The sequence below is a fragment of the Coregonus lavaretus genome, assembly GCF_964263955.1.
Source record: "Coregonus lavaretus genome assembly, chromosome: 8".
Taxonomy (NCBI): Eukaryota; Metazoa; Chordata; class Actinopteri; order Salmoniformes; family Salmonidae; genus Coregonus; species Coregonus lavaretus.
Window position 1 is genome coordinate 5887269 of NC_139995.1, and position 25042 is coordinate 5912310.

General features: G+C 40.0%; 1 long non-coding RNA gene across 1 annotated transcript; it reads right to left on the minus strand.

Annotated features, from left to right (window-relative positions):
* Positions 1–21697: 21697 nt before the first annotated feature.
* LOC311133773 lies at positions 21698–22477 on the minus strand. The gene is made up of 3 exons (XR_014613627.1): positions 22205–22477; positions 21861–22109; positions 21698–21753 (listed from the first exon to the last, which is right to left on the minus strand). It is a non-coding gene; the product is annotated as an uncharacterized lncRNA (long non-coding RNA).
* Between the last annotated feature and the right edge of the window lie 2565 nt (positions 22478–25042).

A 25042-nucleotide genomic window follows, 5' to 3' on the forward strand; every position in this document is an offset into this window, starting at 1 on the left:
ATTTTTTATTTATTAACAAAAATAACTCCACGGTTAAGTTTAGGCATGAATTCAGAATGGTTAAATAAGGGTTAAGGGCCAAGGCTTAAAGCGCAAGCTCCGGCTACGAGGTTCTCGTATTCAATCCCAGTGCTAGGCACTCGTTTTTTGCTAAACGTTAACCCTTAACTTAACTATTCGGAATTAATGCCTAAATTTAACCTTCGAAATGTACGTGTATGGACAAGGGTTTGGACATCTGATTATGTAGTAAGACTGTAAGAGCATGTTGGGCATTCCAGCAAGTAATATGAAATTCGAAAATGTTTAATTGTAACTATTATAAAATGTATATACATAACGTAATAATTCTAGAGTAAAAAGGGATTTAAGGCCAGGCACCACAGATTTTAATATTAGTATTAAAAAAATGTCAAAAAGTTGATTAACATTTATATTTTCGTTAGCTTATCATACTACCAAAATGTCAGGAATTGTAACCACTTTTAAATGGGCATACATCAAAGCTCACTACTTTGAATCACACATCATTTAAAAGCCCATTTCATAGAAAATATTACAAATTGGGCTACATGTAGTAACTTACTTTGAAGAGATGGTGATTGGGTCTCAATAGGTGTTTGGAGTTTGGTAGTCTAAATTCAGTGTACTTGTCTTTAACTGCCATTTCCTGAAAATCAGACTTTTCCCACACACATTTTTCTCAGCCTCAGAAGCATCTCCATTCATTAATTTGTGTGTGGTTATCCTTAGATTTATTCTCCAGACTTATACATAGGGAATTGTTGATATGTTGTAAAATGTTTATTCTAGATTACATTTTCTTCTGAAAAATATGCCCCCCCAAAAAAACATTTTAGTACCTTTCTTTAGTATTTTACAGATAGAAAGATTTTTAAAAAAGTATTTATCCACAATCTGCTATGTATAAGTCTAGTCCTGGAGTATCTTAACAAAATGAAACCAAAATATTCGTGTCCAGAAAAATGTATTTGCGTCATATGCAAATATGTGCATATTTAATAAGATATCACCTAATTTGCATATTTTAATACATAATTTCAGAAGAAAATAATATAGAAAAAAGTATTATATTTGTATCCACATTCAACTGGTACAAGTTGATTGTGATATGATTAAGGCGAAAAAATTACCTTATTAAGAGTGTGGTCCTCCTGGCCTCAAACATAACAATTATAAAATACATATACTCTTATGATACATAACGTAATATTTACAGAGTAAAAGGTAATTTCAACATAATACAATTTGTTTTCAAGTCTTATTCATGTAAAACATCTAACTTTTGATGATCATACAAATGGCAAATAGTACTGCAAAACGTATTATATAACCTTGGGTATGGGACCAACACTTCTATTCAAAACAATCTCTGTGCTTTAGTCACCGTCACTAGAGGGCAGTGTCACACAGTTAGAGAAAACAGAAAACAGAACTACACAAGTGACACACATCTCACATCCTCTGTAACTGTGTGATCGTGTGCTATGAGAGTAATCAAGGTGTTGTGCAACTTTAAAATCAATAGAATACTACAATCTAATATACACAAGTGGTACACTTGACCTCACTGTGAAACACAGCTTTGTGGTATGGCAAATATTGACAATATATACTTTCCAACAAACACCACTGAAGTCACATCTTTCTTCAGAAGTGTGTACACTCTTAGTAAAAATGGTTATTTGGGGTTCTATATAGAACCTTTTGGTTCTTTGGACGAGATTAAAGAACACTTTACAAAAAAAGGTTATATATATATATACCCAGTGAATGCAAATAACCTTGAGGGTTCTATCCCTACCCAAGAGTGCAATGGTGATTTTAGAAATCAACAGCTAACAAAAGCTAACCCAGTCACATCAAACTCTGAAATGACAGCTAACATTCCCTTTTAATTTGTTTTAGCGATTTTCCATTGACATTTATATCTATATTACTGCTGTGTGATTTCACTTTTATTAAATAATGATACAAAAAAGGGGTTCTACAGTATATAGAACCTTTTGGTCAATTAAATATTTAATTGCCATTCCAATTCAAAAACCAACTGCCAATCCATTCCAGCATGAAGATGCAAGAGGACAGTGGTTGAACCAACTTGCAAGTAGCCAACCAATAAAAACGTTTATTTTTCAATGTGTTAAGTATTTTTTGTTGTTGTATTTTACCCGCTTTTTCGATCTTGTCTCATTACTGCAACTCCCCAACGGGCATGGAAGAGGCGAAGGTGGAGTCATGCGTCCTCTGAAACATGACCCGCCTAAACACGCTCCTTAACCTGGAAGCCAGCCGCACCAGCGTGTCGGAGAAAATACTGTTCAACTGGCGACCAGGGTCAGCCTGCAGGCACCCGGGCCAGCCACAAGGAGTCACTAGAGTGCACTGAGCCAAGTAAAGCCCCCCCCCCGGCCAAAACCTTCCCTAAACCGGATGACGCTGGGCCAATTGTACGCCATCCTATGGGACTCCCAGCCACGGCCGGTTGAGGCACAGCCCGGGAATGAACCCGGGTCTGCAGTAACGCCTCTAGCGCTGCGATGCAGTGCCTTAGACCGCTGCACCACTCGGGAGATCCCTTCAATGTGTTAAGTTAAGCAAAGTTGATCATTTAATTCAAATATATGGAGCCAAAGTCATATGATAAACTATAGGCTAGTTTATAAAGTTTAAACATTATTAGAATTTGAGCACGTTTGTAAGCTAGATAGCTAGCTACAGTAACTTAGCTAGCTAAACAGAAAAGGCTCCTTGAATTTGCCACTTTACAAGCTAGCCAGCTAACTCTTTCAAATACACAATATTTGTTTTATTATGGGATAGGCCAAATAGAGCTACAGACCTAGCCTGACATTGGCCTATGTTTCATGAAGCCATTAGAAAAATGTTGCTGACTGAGAGGAGGTACAGTGGGGGAAAAAAGTATTTAGTCAGCCACCAATTGTGCAAGTTCTCCCACTTAAAAAGATGAGAGAGGCCTGTAATTTTCATCATAGGTACACGTCAACTATGATAGACAAATTGAGAAAAAAATATCCAGATAATCACATTGTAGGATTTTTAATGAATTTATTTGCAAATTATGGTGGAAAATAAGTATTTGGTCACCTACAAACAAGCAAGATTTCTGGCTCTCACAGACCTGTAACTTCTTCTTTAAGAGGCTCCTCTGTCCTCCACTCGTTACCTGTATTAATGGCACATGGTTGAACATGTTATCAGTATAAAAGACACCTGTCCACAACCTCAAACAGTCACACTCCAAACTCCACTATGGCCAAGACCAAAGAGCTGTCAAAGGACACCAGAAACAAATTTGTAGACCTGCACCAGGCTGGGAAGACTGAATCTGCAATAGGTAAGCAGCTTGGTTTGAAGAAATCAACTGTGGGAGCAATTATTAGGAAATGGAAGATATACAAGACCACTGATAATCTCCCTCGATCTGGGGCTCCACGCAAGATCTCACCCCGTGGGGTCAAAATGATCACAAGAACGGTGAGCAAAAATCCCAGAACCTAGTGAATGACCTGCAGAGAGCTGGGACCAAAGTAACAAAGCCTACCATCAGTAACACACTACGCCGCCAGGGACTCAAATTCTGCAGTGCCAGACGTGTCCCCCTGCTTAAGCCAGTACATGTCCAGGCCCATCTAAAGTTTGCTAGAGTGCATTTGGATGATCCAGAAGAGGATTGGGAGAATGTCAGATGAAACCAAAATATAACTTTTTGGTAAAAACTCAACTCGTCGTGTTTGGAGGACAAAGAATGCTGAGTTGCATCCAAAGAACACCATACCTACTGTGAAGCATGGGGGTGGAAACATCATGCTTTGGGGCTGTTTTTCTGCAAAGGGACCAGGACGACTGATCCGTGTAAAGGAAAGAATGAATGGGGCCATATATCGTGAGATTTTGAGTGAAAACCTCCTTCCATCAGCAAGGGCATTGAAGATGAAACGTGGCTGGGTCTTTCAGCATGACAATGATCCCAAACACACCGCCCGGGCAACGAAGGAGTGGCTTCGTAAGAAGCATTTCAAGGTCCTGGAGTGGCCTAGCCAGTCTCCAGATCTCAACTCCATAGAAAATCTTTGGAGGGAGTTGAAAGTCTGTGTTGCCCAGCGACAGCCCCAAAACATCACTGCTCTAGAGGAGATCTGCATGGAGGAATGGGCCAAAATACCAGCAACAGTGTGTGACTTACAGAAAACGTTTGACCTGTGTCATTGCCAACAAAGGGTATATAACAAAGTATTGAGAAACTTTTGTTATTGACCAAATACTTTTTTTCCACCATAATTTGCAAATAAATTCATTAAAAATCCTACAATGTGATTTTCTGGAAAAAAAATTCTCAATTTGTCTGTCATAGTTGACGTGTACCTATGATGAAAATTACAGGCCTCTCTCATCTTTTTAAGTGGGAGAACTTGCACAATTGGTGGCTGACTAAATACTTTTTTGCCCCACTGTCGCCCAGCATCTAAGGAGTTGGACCTGTGGCCGAAAGGTGGCAGGTTCGAATCCGGGGCTGGGTGCTGGGAAAAAATGAGCAGAATTGATCTGACAACTGGAGGGCTGCTGGGTTCACATCCTCAAAACATTCCCCTATTGTTAGGCCCTTAACCCAGCAACATGCACTCCATCCAAGGGCGCTGCACGCAGCTTTAACCTGTGCTCGTCTGAACCGTATGTGTGAGGTCTGCTGTTTTGGGGGTGGGTTGAGAACTGAACAGAAGACACATTTTTGTTGTTCACTGTAACTGATGGACAAAGTATTTTGTATTGTATTGTAAAGAAGTCAGCTAGAGTTGATGTGGGCCATCATTCAATCAAAGAGATGCTTCCCTGGCCACCAGTGCATATTTCCAAACTATGTTTGTCTATAATGACAATAAATTCTAAAAACGATGCTGGTTTTCTTACGTCAATTATTTAATTGCTTATAAAATCATTTTCTAAGCTCAAAATATTACTATTTAATAGTAGTAGACATAATTCATAAATGGCCGCATGCAGGGTTCTATATGGAACCATTTTGGTTCACTGAAGAAGAACCTCTGGGGTTTTGATCAAAGAACCCTATAAATAGATTATATACAGAACTTTTAGGGGTTTCATATATGAAGCAAGCGATAGAACCATTTTTGGTTGTATAAGGAACCTTTTTTTCTAAGAGTGTAGGAAAGATTTTTATGTGCCAGAAAATTGGCCACCTATTTGGGTTTCTCACTTGCTTGTATGCTTGTAGATCATCTGTGTAAAAACATCCTCTGTTTATCTCCCCAGTTTTGTCAGGCCTCACCTGGATATTCAGATATGGGTCCAGAGGTCACCCCAGGTGATGCAAGAACACATTCAGGTTGTGGTACCTGGCGGGGGGGGGGGGGGGGGGGATTTAACCACGCAGGCAAGGGGCCTGGGTCTCTTTCTGCCACCACACCAGCCCATTCACCTCCTGGATCTGAATATCTAGGAATGTGTAATATCATAGGTAAGTAATAGCAAAACACAAAATACATAACACACCTCATTCAGAGTCCACCACTAGGTGGAGCTATTTTTTTTTTTACATAACTCTAAATTGTAAATCTGACAACACGATACACTCAATGAGTAGATACTTATTACAAAACAATCAATATTGTATTTCAAACCTGTAATATGCTGCTGCATACTAAAGAGTGTGTCATTTCAAATGTAAAAGGATGAGGAAAGGAAAGGGAAATTATGTAAAGCTGTTTTTTTAAAAATTATGTCAAGGTCTTGCTTAATGTCAAATGATGCAAGTGAAGTCATATACCTCCCTTATCCTGACAAACCGAACATAGTCAGATATAGATACATATATTGATATAGAGGCAAAGTTACCCCACCGTTTGGCCTCTAGCCATGCATAATTACATTTACATTTTAGTCATTTAGCAGACACTCTTATCCAGAGCGACTTACAGTTTGCGACTTACATGTGTCATTTGGATTGTAAAACCATTCAAGGTTAAGTTTATTTGCCTTTTGTTATGAAAACATTATAAATCTTACTCACAAGAGTGCTGACATTTAATACAGTAATAATGTGCAGGACAAATAGACGGGTTGGTTGTTTAGCAACAAAACTGATGAATGCGCAACTATGGGGCAAAACAGACGGCGTTGGCTTAGATTGTTGACAACATGTAAGCTATATTTAGTCTCCAATGTTTATTAAAAAAATTAATACATATGCACAACGAGCACTTGTTGTCTCTCAAATACATCGTTACAGTTGTTGGTTAGCTAGCTAGCCATATTAGCATTGACATGAAATCAGTCAAAACACCTCAAAACAAGACATGGTATCAAGAACAAGATGAAACTAAAACTTGTTCAATGAACCATAAACAATTAATGAACATGCACCTGTGGAAGGTCGTTAAGACACTAACATCTTACAGACGGTAGGCAATTAAGGTCACAGTTATGAAAACTTAGGACACTAAAGAGGTCTCTCTACTGTCTCTGAAAAACCCCAAAAGAAAGATGCCCAGGGTCCCTGCTCATCTGCGTGAACGTGCCTTAGTCATGCTGCAAGGAGGCATGAGGACTGCAGATGTGGCCAGGGCAATAAATTGCAATGTCGGTACCGTACTGTGAGACGCCTAAGACAGCGCTACAGGGAGACAGGACGGACAGCTGATCGTCCTTGCAGTGGCAGACCACGTGTAACAACACCTGCACAGGATCGGTACATCTGCACATCACACCTACAGGACAGGTAAAGGATGGCAACAACAACTGCCCGAGTTACACCAGGAACACACAATCCCTCCATCAGTGCTCAGACTGTCAACAATAGGCTGAGAGAGGCTGGACTGAGGGCTTGTAGGCCTGTTGTAAGGCAGGTCCTCACCAGACATCACCGGCAATAACGTCGCCTATGGGCACAAACCCACCGTCGCTGGACCAGACAGGACTGGCATAAAGTGCTCTTCACTAACGCAGTTTTGTCTCACCAGGGGTGATGGTCGGATTCGCGTTTATCGTCAAAGGAATGAGCGTTACACCGAGGCCTGTACTCTGGAGCGGGATCAATTTGGAGGTGGAGGGTCCGTCATGGTCTGGGGCGGTGTGTCACAGCATCATCGGACTGAGCTTGTTGTCATTGCAGGCAATCTCAACGCTGTGCGTTACAGGGAAGACATCCTCCTCCCTCATGTGGTACCCTTCCTGCAGGCTCATCCTGACATGACCCTCCAGCATGACAATGCCACCAGCCATACTGCTCGTTCTGTGCGGGATTTCCTGCAAGACAGGAATGTCAGTGTTCTGCCATGGCCAGCGAAGAGCCCGGATCTCAATCCCATTGAGCACGTCTGGGACCTGTTGGATCGGAGGGTGAGGGCTAGGGCCATTACCCCAGAAATGTCCGGGAAATTGCAGGTGCCTTGGTGGAAGAGTGGGGTAACATCTCACAGCAAGAACTGGCAAATCAGGTGCAGTCCATGAGGAGGAGATGCACTACAGGACTTAATGTAGCTGGTGGCCACACCAGATACTGACTGTTACTTTTGATTTTGACCCCCCCTTTGTTCATGGACACATTATTCAATTTCTGTTAGTCACATGTCTGTGGAACTTGTTCAGTTTATGTCTCAGTTGTTCCATCTTGTTATGTTCATACAAATATTTACACACGTTAAGTTTGCTGAAAATAAACGCAGTTGACAGTGAGAGGACGTTTCTTTTTTTGCTGAGTAAACGAGCCACTGACGATTACCCACATGTCAGTTTCTTGTCATTCTTGCTAGCAATATGGCCATCCAGAATCACAACAACATGCTGACTTCTGCCCCATGGAAGCGTGCACATAATTTGTGACGTTGTCAGCTAACCCATCTATACCAAATATACAGTAGATACAGATACGGTATACTACAACAACCAATAATGTAATGATAAAGCTGATATAATATAAGTAAAACTATTAAACACAGGCCTTTGTGCAAAGAAATTGACTGCAACTTGAAATCATATTGTTGATCCTTAATATCACAGAGAATATGCAACAGTCAATATACAACATGCTGTGTAGGAAATCATCTAAACGCTGTCTTGTACAGTATATGATCTTTATATATTATGTTAACATAGGCTATATCATATACTGTATCCTCTATTTCCTTATAGTCCATTTACAGGGCTTAAGCAGATCACTATGGGGCTGTGAGCTTAGTAGGTATACATGTGATAAAAGGCTTGCTCCTTAAAAGGCATGTTGCATGCATTTGGTTAACTCAAGAGCTCAGGAGAAGCCTCTGGAAACTCTCCCTACCTGCCACTTAACATTAGCTGTCGTATTAAAACAGCAGTCTGTGATTCAAAAAACAACTAACCTGGCTGACCTGCCAAATTCTTTGGTAAACAGATTAAGGATGAGGATAGGGAAATGTAACCCCTCTCAAGTTAATACAGTGCTCTAGATGCAAGGACTAACAGTCCATGAGATCAAACTTATAGTTTTAACTAGCTAGGTTTTGAATCTAAACAGTGTTATTTTACAATTACATTGTTTACAAACAATGGAGTAAATAAATGTTATATTTTGGGGTTCTGGTAGGGTAAGACAGTTGAACTAAGTTCATTAGTTATATGGCATAAGCTCATAAGTTATATTCTCCAAGAATCAATGGCTACATTTAAAAGTCCATAATGGATATTCCATCACGGATTGCCCCTTTAAGAGGTTGCCAGGTATTATCCATTCACTTCAACCCGAAAGAATTAGGTCTCCCCAGGAAATTCGGTGCTGTAAGAGGTGTTAATGGCTCAGACAGACAAATAGCATTTGCTGACCGAGAGTATGCCTACTTAGCACCTCTGAATGTAATTTGCAAACCGACTTAGCACCGGTTTTACATGTAGCATCGCGTGAAAAATGTCGGCAGTCAGATGTCTACAGAGGGTGACCCTAAAACACAGCGCGCTGAAGATCGGCAGACGAATGGTAGATCCACATTTGAAACTTAAGAGTGTAAGTGAGGGTTAAGGTTGGAAGAACAACAAGACCATTACATTAATTCCTTGAGCTGTGATGCAATCTCTCTGGATCATTGGACTATTTAAATCTAGGAGCCCCTGTCCTTTGTCCTCGTTGGAACATGCACTGTAAAAAATGGTGTTGAATCTACTTTAAAAAATTAAGGCAACAAGAAGACACTAAATATTATTGAGTTGATGTAAATTCTATGTTTAATACATTTTTGAATTTACACAAATAAAGTAACCCTAGGGAATTTATTTACACAGGCAGCCCAATTCTGATCTTTTTCCCCACTAATTTATCTTTTGACCAATCACATAAAATCTTTCCACTTCAGAAGTTTTTCAGAGCTGATCTGATTGGTCAAAAGATGAATTAGTGAAAAAACATCCGAATTTGGCTGCCTAATATCCATTAAAATGTGTTGGATTTACTGATAATATGATCAAATATGAGTTGATGTAACACAAATATTTAGTATACCCAACTATAGTGTTTCACAAACACTTAATGTTTAACATTGGCAGGCATTGTTGAGCTCAATCCATCAACAGTAACTGGAGGTAGAGCCGCAAGCATTGCCGGATGCTGCATTCGACTACATTCCATTACACATGGTACAACAAGATGCTTAATACTAACATAGAAATACAATTTTCTTTCTTCAAACATGCATATACAACATTGTGTAAAATAATCAAAGTTGAATTACAGTATAAGTAAATATACTGTAATATAAATATTCTATATTCATTTTTGTTAATTAAATCATTCAATTTTCTCTCTCTTTGGTTTTCCTCATAAAGATACTTTCATTTTGAGCAACATGTTAAGTTGGATTTTTCTGAAATTTTGGGGTAAAATTAAATGAACAAATTATTGAAACGACTAGCATAGTTTTTTTATTAAATATATACAGTGGGGAAAAAAAGTATTTAGTCAGCCACCAATTGTGCAAGTTCTCCCACTTAAAAATATGAGATAGGCCTGTAATTTTCATCATAGGTACACGTCAACTATGACAGACAAATTGAGAATTTTTTTTCCAGAAAATCACATTGTAGGATTTTTAATGAATTTATTTGCAAATTATGGTGGAAAATAAGTATTTGGTCACCTACAAACAAGCAAGATTTCTGGCTCTCACAGACCTGTAACTTCTTCTTTAAGAGGCTCCTCTGTCCTCCACTTGTTACCTGTATTAATGGCACCTATTTGAACTTGTTATCAGTATAAAAGACACATGTTCACAACCTCAAACAGTCACACTCCAAACTCCACTATGGCGAAGACCAAAGAGCTGTCAAAGGACACCAGAAACAAAATTGTAGACCTGCACCAGGCTGGGAAGACTGAATCTGCAATAGGTAAGCAGCTTGGTTTGAAGAAATCAACTGTGGGAGCAATTATTAGGAAATGGAAGACATACAAGACCACTGATAATCTCCCTCGATCTGGGGCTCCACGCAAGATCTCACCCCGTGGGGTCAAAATGATCACAAGAACGGTGAGCAAAAATCACAGAACCACACGGGGGGACCTAGTGAATGACCTGCAGAGAGCTGGGACCAAAGTAACAAAGCCTACCATCAGTAACACACTACGCCGCCAGGACCTCAAATCCTGCAGTGCAAGACGTGTCCCCCTGCTTAAGCCAGTACATGTCCAGGCCCGTCTGAAGTTTGCTAGAGTGCATTTGGATGATCCAGAAGAGGATTGGGAGAATGTCATATGAAACCAAAATATAACTTTTTGGTAAAAACTCAACTCGTCGTGTTTGGAGGACAAAGAATGCTGAGTTGCATCCAAAGAACACCATACCTACTGTGAAGCATGGGAGTGGAAACATCATGCTTTGGGGCTGTTTTTCTGCAAAGGGACCAGGACGACTGATCCGTTTAAAGGAAATAATGAATGGGGCCATGTATCGTGAGATTTTGAGTGAAAACCTCCTTCCGTCAGCAAGGGCATTGAAGATGAAACGTGGCTGGTTCTTTCAGCATGACAATGATCCCAAACACACCGCCCGGGCAACGAAGGAGTGGCTTCGTACGAAGCATTTCAAGGTCCTGGAGTGGCCTAGCCAGTCTCCAGATCTCAACCCCATAGAAAATCTTTGGAGGGAGTTGAAAGTCTGTGTTGCCCAGCGACAGCCCCAAAACAGCACTGCTCTAGAGGAGATCTGCATGGAGGAATGGGCCAAAATACCAGCAACAGTGTGTGACAACCTTGTGAAGACTTACAGAAAACATTTGACCTGTGTCATTGCCAACAAAGGGTATATAACAAACTATTGAGAAACTTTTGTTATTGACCAAATACTTATTTTTCACCATAATTTGCAAATAAATTCATAAAAAATCCTACAATGTGATTTTCTGGATTTTTTTTCCTCATTTTGTCTGTCCTAGTTGACTTGTACCTATGATGAAAATTACAGGGCTCTCTCATCTTTTTAAGTGGGATAACTTGCACAATTGGTGGCTGACTAAATACTTTTTTTCCCCACTGTACTGTACATATATATATATATTTTGTCAATTTTAATTCACCACAGAATAATTTTTACAGTGTGCCCTACACCCCACCCACTCCTCCCAAGGCGTCCTGATTGCATTGGTGTACAGGTGTGAGCACTTAAGGTGCATGTTGATGGTAGTGAGTGAGTGTCAGAGAAAATATGATCAATCACAGTAAAGTCTGTAAAATTGTTGTTGCTGTACACACTGTATAGGTTCAATTACAGTGGGGAAAAAAGTATTTAGTCAGCCACCAATTGTGCAAGTTCTCCCACTTAAAAAGATGAGAGAGGCCTGTAATTTTCATCATAGGTACACGTCAACTATGACAGACAAATTGAGGAAAAAAAATCCAGAAAATCACATTGTAGGATTTTTAATGAATTTATTTGCAAATTATGGTGGAAAATAAGTATTTGGTCACCTACAAACAAGCAAGATTTCTGGCTCTCACAGACCTGTAACAACTTCTTTAAGAGGCTCCTCTGTCCTCCACTCGTTACCTGTATTAATGGCACCTGTTTGAACTTGTTATCAGTATAAAAGACACCTGTCCACAACCTCAAACAGTCACACTCCAAACTCCACTATGGCCAAGACCGAAGAGCTGTCAAAGGACACCAGAAACAAAATTGTAGACCTGCACCAGGCTGGGAAGACTGAATCTGCAATAGGTAAGCAGCTTGGTTTGAAGAAATCAACTGTGGGAGCAATTATTAGGAAATGGAAGACATACAAGACCACTGATAATCTCCCTCGATCTGGGGCTCCACGCAAGATCTCACCCCGTGGGGTCAAAATGATCACAAGAACGGTGAGCAAAAATCCCAGAACCACACGGGGGGACCTAGTGAATGACCTGCAGAGAGCTGGGACCAAAGTAACAAAGCCTACCATCAGTAACACACTACGCCGCCAGGGACTCAAATCCTGCAGTGCCAGACGTGTCCCCCTGCTTAAGCCAGTACATGTCCAGGCCCGTCTGAAGTTTGCTAGAGTGCATTTGGATGATCCAGAAGAGGATTGGGAGAATGTCATGGTCAGATGAAACCAAAATAGAACTTTTTGGTAAAAACTCAACTCGTCGTGTTTGTAGGACAAAGAATGCTGAGTTGTATCCAAAGAACACCATACCTACTGTGATGCATGGGGGTGGAAACATCATGCTTTGGGGCTGTTTTTCTGCAAAGGGACCAGGACGACTGATCCGTGTAACGGAAAGAATGAATGGGGCCATGTATCATGAGATTTTGAGTGAAAACCTCCTTCCATCAGCAAGGGCATTGAAGATGAAACGTGGCTGGGTCTTTCAGCATGACAATGATCCCAAACACACCGCCCGGGCAACGAAGGAGTGGCTTCGTAAGAAGCATTTCAAGGTCCTGGAGTGGCCTAGCCAGTCTCCAGATCTCAACCCCATAGAAAATCTTTGGAGGGAGTTGAAAGTCCGTGTTGCCCAGCGACAGCCCCAAAACATCACTGCTCTAGAGGAGATCTGCATGGAGGAATGGGCCAAAATACCAGCAACAGTGTGTGAAAACCTTGTGAAGACTTACAGAAAACGTTTGACCTGTGTCATTGCCAACAAAGGGTATATAACAAAGTATTGAGAAACTTTTGTTATTGACCAAATACTTATTTTCCACCATAATTTGCAAATAAATTCATAAAAAATCCTACAATGTGATTTTCTGGATTTTTTTTCCTCATATTGTCTGTCATAGTTGACGTGTACCTATGATGAAAATTACAGGCCTTTCTCATCTTTTTAAGTGGGAGAACTTGCACAATTGGTGGCTGATTAAATACTTTTTTCCCCCACTGTATACACTGTATGGGTTCATAATAAGGCCAAGGACCAACACTTCAGCTGCAGTGGTCACTAAAGCCAAACAAAATGTTCTTGACATAGATCCACTAATTTCTTAAGGCTCGCACACATCGCACCGAATGTGGATCTCCCGTTAGTCTGCCGCTCGTGTTTTAGGGACCACCTGCCGACATTTTTCATGCGATTCTACATGTAAAATCCCAACATCAGCAACCCTCAGAGGTCTCAAAACTAAGGGAGTACGCACAGAGAAGGTGCAGAGACAACCCATCGGGAAAATCCTCATAACAAACTGATGGGAAGCCCAATACGTGGTGCATGAAATGTCACTTTAATGAGATATGTCACAAAAACAGTGCCCAAGAGGAAAACTCTTCTGTAGGAGAGGGCCCTTCCAGGCCCCTCCAAAGACTATCACCCTCGCCATTATAAATAAATATAATAGTCCCCATGATCCGTCAGGTTATCGTTGAAGAGAAAAATGGGTGTCCACCCCCTTCTGAGGGTGGTTGCCCAATGAGTGAAGAGCATGACACCCACATACTGGGGCAAATCTCAGTTGCATACTCCTTGCATCCTCTCTCCTCGCCTTTTTCTCAAAACCCATTGGATGAGAAAACCAGAGGTCCCTCACCTCTTACCTTCTCCTCCAATGGGTTTTGAGAAGGAGGACAATCCTTCTACCCCCCCCACCCCCCCTTCCCACAAAAACATATATATATATATATATATATATATATATATATATATATATATATATATATATATATATATTTTAAACAAAATAAAATCATGCACCTTAAGTGCTTCAAAAAAGTCATTAAAGTTATATTTACTTGTTTTGCTAAAAGAACATGGCAAAAAAAGTGTTCATATTGTGGTGATGGCACGGTGTTGATATTTTATTAACCCTAATTACACTAACGAATAGATTATTTTCAGTTCATGTCCAATTAAATAAGTTCACATCTTCACAATATACTTGTTTTGATGCACTGCAGACAGAACATGACAAAAACTTTCATTTCCAATGCTCACCATGTATTAGCATGCAATTGATTCATAAACCCATGTGAAAAAAAATACATAGAGTTTGTTGAAAATCTATTTATTGAAACACTTCAATATTAACAAACTGTGTCTCTCAAGACATCAGGATTTCTTACAATTAAAAACCTGTAGTCAGTATTACCATTTAACTCAAACAGACTCAGTTCCACTGCTCTTTCTGCCTAGCTGTCACTTCAACATCAGTAAAAACCAGTTAGCTGATCACAGTAACACAAATTACAATTGTGTCAGCAATAGAATAACACAAACATAGAAAATGCCATGTTGACAAACTTCAACATGAAGATTTGAATATTAAAAACTCAAAAGTAATGGCAGTAACATAACATGTCAAACTACCACATTACCTGAAACCAGTGGCAATTTAAGCCTGTAAACCCCCCCCCCCCCCAAAAAAAAATGGAGATGCATGCCAGCAAAGTCACTACACAACACTAAACAATACATTAATTGCACTATAATGGTGACAAACGGTGCCCACAAACTGTTAGGGCCTACATAAAGCTGTACCAACAGCAGAGTCCCAACAGCAGTCTCAACACCTTACCACTGGTACACCTGGCTATCAGCGGAGCCTTGTCTGGCAGCGAAACAGTTCATTCAGCCTCATTCACTGCCTTTTAAAAAAACATAGCTGATATGGCTGACTTGCTTAAAATGTGGTTTCTGCTGACAATTGAGATGTACACACTATGGCATAAGGGGACGACGAGCTGATAAGAGGCAATCCGTAATTTTAATGAAGACATTAATGAGCGAGCTAGGATGGACATAGTCAATTTAACTATTTGTTCAGCACTTTTGAAATGTACAGCGACAGAATTCTAAACTTGGGCCGTTCATACATTATTCTCCCTGTACACCAAGTCAGAACCGTAGGATAAATAAAGGGGGCATTTAAGCAGACAATAAAAGCTCTTACAATATTCTATGACATTTCTCTAAAACAGGCTATAGGCTACATGTGCACCATCAAGTCAGAACAGTAGGCTAAGTTATGAGGGGGAAAGGGACCAAATGATTAGGGTGAGACACATGGGCTACTAACAGCGTACTACACAACATACACTTAGTATTACTTTCTTAGCTACAGTATACATATCTCCCTGGCATATTACATCATTTATGCAACAGCATACAATACATCTTTGGAATCACCTTGTTGTGCTGTGCTCACTTGAACAGGAAGGTGGCGCGACGGTCCTTCTTGTGGGCTCTAGAAAAAGAGGCCCGAAATCCCGACTTGGAATTCCGAGTTGGATGATCGTTCAAAATTATTTTCCGTATTTTCCCAGTTGGAGCTCGTTTTATCCGAGTTCACAGTTGTCTTGAACTCACTAAAGTCTGAGATTTCCCAGTGGTTTTGAACGCGGCAGAAGTCATGCTGGATTGACAGCATGGGCAATGTATTCGAACTTTTCTGGCCCATGGCGTTATCCCCTTTTTCGTGATATCCAATTGGTAGTTACGATCTTGTCTCAACTCTGCAACTCCACTACAGACTCGGCGAAGGTCGAGAGCCAAGATGCACTGCTTCTTGACACACTGCTCGCTTAACCCGGAAGCCAGCCGCACCAATGTGTCGGAGGAAACACTGTCCAACTGACGACCGAAGTCAGCTTGCAGGCACCCGGCCCGCCACAAGGAGTCGCTAGAGCATGTTGAGACAAGGACATCCTGGCCGGCCAAACCCTCCCCTAACCCAGATGATGCTGGGCCAATTGTGCTCCTCCTCATGGGTCTTCCAGTCACAGCCGGCTGTGACACAGCCTGGGATCGAACCCGGGGCATTGTTGAATTTGCGATTTCCAACTTGTTGTGTAATGTCCAATGGCTAATGAGTACCAATACGTTTTATCTATAATTTCTCTTCATATGACATGGATTGAAAAGGATTTTCCAGTAGATTGCCGACTTCATGCATGATGATGACTGCTTGTCTAGCTTGCTAGCTAAGATTTTGAAAGAATGATGACATGATCAGTCCAATCAAAGCTATAGTAGATATAACGTGATTTGACATCATTTTATCTGTGGCCAATGGCCTTGAGCCTTCTTGGATAGGCACTTCTAATGTAAGTCTATGGCAGCACCCAAGTGGCTTGAATTTTCGAGCTCTACCCGTAGATTTTGTGGTGACATAGTGTGCCCATGAGTGACAGAACACTGAGCCAATAACGGCGTAACTAGAGAACATTACCAACTCCTACACGTATTTTCCACTGGCTGCCCCACCACCACCACAAAAAGCACTGAGCTAGGCTGAAACACCTGCATTTTGGAGCTGCCTTCCTCAAGAAAGCAAAAAAAGAGACCATGTTTGTCTGCAGCTTTATTAACTCGACTATATATATATTTTTTACATTGTTTGCAAACTGATATGTGACACGTGTTAATGCCAAAATAACAATCAAAACAGGCACAAAAGGCCCCACCTGCCCTGAATGACGCTTCGCCACTGCCTGAAACTTAACCATAGCTAGTTGTGTTCAATTATACTTATTTAGCACATGCAAGGCAGATAAGCGTGATTGCTTGCTTGTACTGGCTGCAGAAGTTTCCTGACTATGATCTTTAGGCTGGGCATGGGGGTAAGGGGGAGTAGAAGCACTGCTTGAAGGAACAGTGCTCATCACTTGAGTGAGCATCCTGATCATGGCTTGGTCATGTTTGTCCTGGGCTACACGCTGCTTTCCTTCTGCTTCAATCTGCATTCGGTACCTCTCTCTCTCCAGTTCCATTTCCTGCTGGTGCCTGGCAACGTCTTTGTGAAAGAATTCATCATGAACTTTCCTCTGTCTCAGTCGGTGCCGTTTAAGATGAGGGAGGACGATCATTTTTTTAAATGAGCATTTCTATTATTTCTGTTACAGCATATTGGATGACTGTCATTCATGTTCCATTCACCCAGTTCAATGTAACATCGATAGGTTTAGGCTACTACATGATACTGAAATCTTCCCTATACCCATCTTGAGGACCGCTACAACCCAGCATATGAATGAGAGTTTACAACATAGGTACATAGGTCGAGGGAAATTAGAGTAATCAAGGTGACAGACATTGACATATTCACTACCGCCTTGTACACTCTTGCCTGCATCTAGCTGATCAGGGGTGTAATCATTAGTCCAAAAGTTGTAAACAAGAGTTTCTGTTGGACAAACTCAGGTATCTTTATCCCCGTTCAGTTTGCTTCCGTTTAAGAAACTTTTTTCAACAGAATTGGTGGAATGAATACACCCCTGATCACACGCAAACACAGTTCACTTTCATAGCAGGCACATACAAACAGTATGATCCCTTTGATCGTTGTACAATTCCTTCTCGCATCTACATGCTCTAATCCTCTCACTTTTTCCCTTCGCTTGTGGACTTCAGTGCACAACACATCAGCTGTCTATGACCAAGTGAAAAAACATTTCCAAGCCAAACCTTCATATCATAACCGCTACACACAGCCTACGCTGTCACCATATTAACGTCATAGTTGTGGTAGCTATGTTGACTAATGCGTTAGTAAACCCGCTACAATCATTCAGTACAGTGTACAATCAGCAGCAAGCAGTTTAGCAGTTGCACCGGCGGGCCCCGGAGGCAATAAATTAATCAAACCAAAAGCTTACCTTGACCTGGAAGAGATCCAGTGTTGGATAGCCATAGCCAGCTAGCTAACATAGTATCCCTCTCTGTTTGAGCTGGGTGTTTAAGTAGGCTAAACTAGCCAGCTGTATTTGCTAGCTAAGTAAGTAAACATGAAAACACAAATACAACCAAATATAGACAACTCTCTCTCTCACTCTCTCTCGCTTCTCTTTCATTTTTGAAGAAATTAATTTGTTAAAAACTGTTCAACTATTGTCTTTCTCTCTCTTTGAGTCAACTACAGTGCTATCTAGTTGTAGCTTATGCTTTCAGTTCTAGATTCATTCTCTGATCCTTTGATTTGGTGGACAGTCTATCTAAGGGGGTGAGAACCACAATCATCCTAGGTTTTGTATTGAAGTCAATGTACCCAGAGGAGGACGGAAACTAGCTGTCCTCCGGCTACACCATGATGCTACCCTACAGAGTGCTGTTGAGGCTACTGTAGACCTTCATTGCAAAACAGTTTGTTTTAATCAATTATTTGGTGACGTGAATATATTTAGTATAGCTTTATTATTATTATTATTATTATTATTATTATTATTATTATTATGATCTAAAAAGGATAACTTTATTAATGTTTCACTATTTTTATTTCTCTGAAATTCACTGAGGATGGTCTCTCCCCTTCCTCCACTGCTCTGTGATTCAAATCCGTTGTGATCATCACTGTGAGTTGTTGAAGATTGTTTTCCTTTGCCATCTTGCACTTTTTTCCTGGTCTTCTTCACTGGAGTTTCGGGCTCAGGGAGGGCTTCCACTGGAGCTTTTCTCCCCACTCCTCTGCAGTAGGCACAGGTGCTTGAACGGTCATCCAGACTGCTGCTGTCCATGAGCTCTGAGGAGAGATAATTAAATGCCAAGCATTACAATTAATTCACACACAGCTTTGGATATTGATAACTACACTGAACAAAAATATAAACACAACATGCAACAATTTCAAAGATTTTACTGAGTTACAGTTACAGGAGATTTTTCAGTTAATCACAGTTAACTATCTATCTCATGCAAGGATAGAAAACATAACAAGCCAAGTATGTTGCAAAATAAAAACGCCTATACGCCTATGGATTAAGAACCAACTAAATGAAATGGCTCTGTTATTTTAACTAAATAGGGTTTGGTCACGCCATTTTTTCCCAAATCTGAGTAATAACAGGAGGAGAAGTCAGATTACGCCACCATTAAAAACAAACAAAGTCACTCAAGAAGAGGAGTCAGATTGAAATTGGGCGGAATGATCAAGGTTGGGAAACAATGGTGGAGCGAACTGACCAGGGAGGGATTGATCTAGAAGGTGTGTATTATTATGGAGGACTAAAAGTGCCACAATTAAATAAATAAATACACCATTAAATAATTACTTAAATGTGTCATTAATTAATTAAAATTAGAATTAAATACATAAATGTGTTATTAAATGTGTCATTAATTAATTCAAATACCGATTCATTTTATGTAAAATACATATATAATAATTTCACTATTTACATTTACATTTCATGGTCCTGCGTTGGAGTGCTTCCTGAATTACTTAAAACTGTCAAACTGACCCATCAAAAGTTGGTAGGCGGAACCTAACGCCTGATTGGTTACCCTCTGCATCAAGCCAAGACAAATCAATTCCGGATAATGGATTGATGCAGAGCTACTGAACACATTCCAATACACTGGGTGGCGCTATTCACCTCTACGTTGGTTTAGTTACACGGTTAAACAGAACTTTCATTGCAACCGCTAAAAATCAAGAGAAGACTCGGTCCTGCTAGCCCCAATGTTGAGACGCTGTGTGAGGTGCAGGACAAAATGTCTAAAAGTTGCCCGGAGCTGCTGAGAGAAGCAGCGAATTTGATTGAGGAAGCTCTGAGCAGAAGTCCAACGGCTCCCGCGGCACCGGTGACTCCGGCAGCTCAGTCACAGCAGATACCGGCCGCTCAATCACGTACACCTGTCCAAGGTAAGCTAAGTAATTTCATGTTAGCCAGGTGTGCTACTATTTAATGATTCGGGACACACGTGTAGGTTAAATTAGATCGACTCGAACATGTATTTGCATGCGGTATTATGATGCTTCGTGCGTGACACGTTTATTGTTAATGGGGGGGGAAGCATAAACCTAGCTAGTTCGCTAATCGGCTAAATGGTGTTAGCTGGCTTGAGCATCCCAAGATAGAAGTAGAGGCTGTTTTAGCTGACTGGTGACCATTGAGCTGTTACGTTTTTCTGTGTTGCAGCGGAGGTAGCAAGGCTCTTTGCGCCATATAACATTGGAGCCAGAAGGAATATGACGAGACGACCAGCACAAGTCCAAGTTAGCCGAAGAAGCTACACACACACTGTCTGTTGTTTGGCTGACCACAATGCGGATAAAATTCCAAGCGTACTGTTTAAAGCTGAACTTCTTACTTCAGGACTTGGAGAGCAAAAAGTAACATTTTCAGGTCAGTGCGAAAGTAGGCATTTACCAAAAGTAAATTGTCAACCTTACAATATCGTTGCAATATCGACATCAAGGTGTTAGGTCAAAAATGTGATATTTGATTTTCTCCATATTGCCCAGCCCTAATGTCAATGCATACACAGTTCAGATGAATTGACACAAGTTCAGTGTCTTTGAAAACATTAACACACTGTGCAGTAGTTGACTTTTTTTTCTTCCATTTACTAAAATCAAACTGTTCTGCACCTTCAGTGCTAACAGTACAGCATTCATGTTAGTCATTCTGTGGACCATAATGAGACAGGAAGCTTCAAAGAAACAGCTTTTTTTCCTTTCTTTTAAAAGGAAAGTAAACTTTCAGTTTTTCCTTGCTTGTTCTAACACAACAAATAAAAACATGGGTTGGACATCAGTCTAAGATTCTTGATAACACTTCCACAGTCTCTACATATAGTCTAAGTGCATCAGTAACAGAAACTCCTGGAGCTGGCAAAATTGCAACCTCTTCATCTGAGAGCTCACGGGCCAGCTGAACCTCGGGGACTGACACAGTGCCTCGATGAAGGCAGTGAGGTCCGTTCCAATCGATCCCATATTCTTCAGGAACCTGAATGGATGACAAGCATAATCAGTCTTGTACTTAAAACTAGTTTGACATGTCCTTACACAAGATTGTTATTTTTGGTCACCAAGGCAGTGAGAAATGAAATGTTACTTATTCAGTTTTTTAAAATAATACAGCTTTGCATAGTATGCACTGTAGAAACTACAGCACACAGGTTGATCTTTAAAAGCTCGGGAGATTTTAAAGAGACAATAATCTATAGTAAATGTTTCATTTAAAGTATCACATTTAGCACCATTTTTTTCTCCCATAATTCCTTTGGGGAAACAATTTTAAGAAAGTGTTTAAAGTTCATTGTTAACCTCAGTAGGATCCTCCTCAGGGCCTTGCTCTCTGTAACTTCTCCAGAGTTGCTGTGGTGACTGATTCCTTTCAGTTCTAAGACCGTGGAAGTTCCAAGCATCTCGAAAAGAGTCGAGGCTTTGCTGAACCAGTGGAAGGAAAATCCGGTGCAGAGCGAAAAGATGGACTTCATTGTCTGGATTCAGTGTCTCCTGATCTTCCAATGAAGTAAATATCTGATAGAAGAGGTCCAGGGCATGTTCATAAACATCTCTCCACATCCTCTCTATTCTGTGTTTAGGATAAAATTGAGAAATTGTTAATTTATGACATATGCTAAAGTACATTCAACTAGTATGTTAGTTGTGTGAGCCTAGTTGCCAAACATATTTCTTTACCGCTGATTGTGGACACTTCTGCCTGTGATGTGTGAATTCCTGTCGGTACCTCTGCTTCTGATCATGAATTCTGCTACATCTGCATTCTCCCCCCCTTTGTCAGACCGTACCCTTGATGGCAGCCCATACTGCTCAACAGCGGCGATAAAGCTCTGTAAGACCGTATGAGCTCTATTATTGCCGGCCACAGTCAGGTAGACCACTAAACGACTGAATCCATCCACCCCACCGTGGACAACAAATCTCCACCTGTTGCAAACACATGAAAAAATATAACTTTATTGTATAACAATTGTAATGAAACATATAGAAAGATGCATTGTTTATCTGCTAATATCACTGACCTGATAAGCTTATGGTGGCCATCTATATGCCACAAAGAGTTTGGGCCAGGAACAAAATACTGCCGTCGCCTTAATACACGCAGCCTCAGACGTCTCATGTAGACTCCCTCTGCATTGACTCTGCGTAAAGACTCTTGCAGTCTTGAGACTGAGGGGAGGAATTTAAAATGAATAACCACACACTCACTGGCTACTTATTTTGAGGATATAGTGGTGTCATAATAAAATAAATAATGTGTGTAAAACAGTCAACTATTACAGAACCACCACAGCTTCAAAAATGTACTTTACTGTCAGATATTGTACATATACATACATACATATATATATATATATATATATATGTATGTATATATATATATATACATACACATATATATACACATATATAAAAATTATATATACATATACATATATATATATATATACACATACATACATACATATACATACATATATACATACATACATATATATATTTATATATATATACATACATATACATACATATATATATATACATACATACATATATTTATATATATATATATATATATATATATATATATATATATATTTATATATATATATATACATACACACATATATATACATATATATACACATATACATATATATACACATATACATATATATACACACATATATAGATAGATAGATAGATAGATAGATAGATAGATAGATAGATAGATAGATAGATAGATAGATAGATAGATAGATAGATAGATAGATAGATAGATAGATAGATAGATAGATAGATAGATAGATAGATAGATAGATAGATAGATAGATAGATAGATACCACATGCTCGAACAGAGATGACCTGAGATTTTTTGCCTCCTATGATATTTTGCTTTTCTATGATTATATTATACCCTTTACAGCAGGGGCACATCCGGACAGCTGAGAATATTACTGTCAGATATTGTTCCACCTCTATTAAACAGGAGGCTAAAAATCACAGGACATGTCTATCCTGATGATACAAGTCAGCCGTCCTGAAATGTGTGTTTCTCTTCACATTTCTTCTACACATTCTACATCTCAGAGGCGATGTCTTTCCATAAGCGGGCTTCCTTCACCTTTCAAAGGGGCAGAGCTCCAAATTAAAAATACATTTAAATAATGCCCATATTATTATCTACTCACTTGGAACATGCACACCTCTTGCATTCAGGTGACCACGCATTAGCTTGTAGCCGGTGTTTGGATGACTTCTGTGAATTTCACTTACAATACGGTCTAACTCCTCATCATTCACAGCTGAATAGAGATCTGTCTTTCTGTACAAACAAGAAAAACACAACATCAAGTAATGTTACCTTAAACGTCATATTCTTTCCGAGTGTATGAGAGCAGCAATTCATAAACAGAAAACTCATGAATTTAGTGTAAATACCTTAAACTGTATTGTTGCATGCGCCTCCTGATGGTCCTCTTTGACACACCGAACATCGCTGCAATTTGAACTGCGGGAACTCCACAAAGAAGTTGATGCTCCAGAACTGCACTCGGTATGTCAAACGCCAAACGCCCCGGTCCCTGTGTGTGTTGGGCCTGAAGTGCCCTGGTACCAGAGAAGCGGTGGACAACTTCTTCTAGATTTGCAATCACTCTGTGGTCGATATCTTCGTCGGAAAGTGCGGAAATGACTCCAACAACTTCAATAAGTTCCTCTGCTTTACTAGCTACATGCTCTGGGTCAGCAGGTCCTGCTTCTACATCCTCTGCTAAGTTTAAAATGTCTCTAACCAACTCCCTGGAAAGTTCACGGAGATCCTCCATTGTCTCTGTCCAGGTTGGCCTACTCTACTTCAGACCAAAGCAATGGATCAGACTAGATTCGCGTTAGCCCCGCCCACTGACTTTGATGGGTCAGTTTGACAGTTTTAAGTAATTCATGAATCACTGCAATGCAGGATCATGAAATGTAAATGTAAATAGTGAAATAATTATATATGTATTTTACATAAAATGAATCGGTATTTGAATTAATTAATGATACATTTAATTACACATTTATGTATTTAATTCTAATTTTAATTAATTAATGACACATTTAAGTAATTATTTAATGGTGTATTTATTTATTTAATTGTGGCACTTTTAGTCCTCCATATATTATGAGTAAAAATGAAACTGTATAAAGGATGAGAACCGAGAGCTGAAAAGGAGTTGCTCTGCAGACCAGCTCGTCTATATTGCTTGTGTAATAAAGTTATCTTGATTCTACAAAACTCTGAAAGTGCTTTATTTTTAATGAGGATAAGGACAATTTTCCACAACAGATGTACTGCCAAATTCTCTAAAACAATGTTGGAGGCGGCTTATGTGAGAGAAATTAACATTACATTCTCTGGCAACAGCTCTGGAGGACATTCCTGCAGTCAGAATGCCAATTGCATGCTCCCTCAAAACTTGAGACATCTGTGGCATTGTGTTGTGCGACAAAACTGCACATTTTAGAGTGGCCTTTTATTGTCCCCAGCACAAGGTGCACCTGTGTAATGATCATGCTGTTTAATCAACTTCTTGATATGCCACACCTGTCAGGTGGATGGATTATCTTGGCAAAGGAGAAATGCTCACTAACAGGGATGTAAACTAATTTGTGCACACAATTTGAGAGAAATAAGCTTTTTGTGCCAATGGAACATTTCTGGGATCTTTTATTTCAGCTCATGAAACATGGGACCAACACTTTACATGTTGCGTTTATATTTTTGTTCTGTATATGTACACAATATTTTTTACAGGTTGTCATGATTGTTAGCTAGCATTGGATCCTATTCAGTCATACACACACTGTTTGGTGT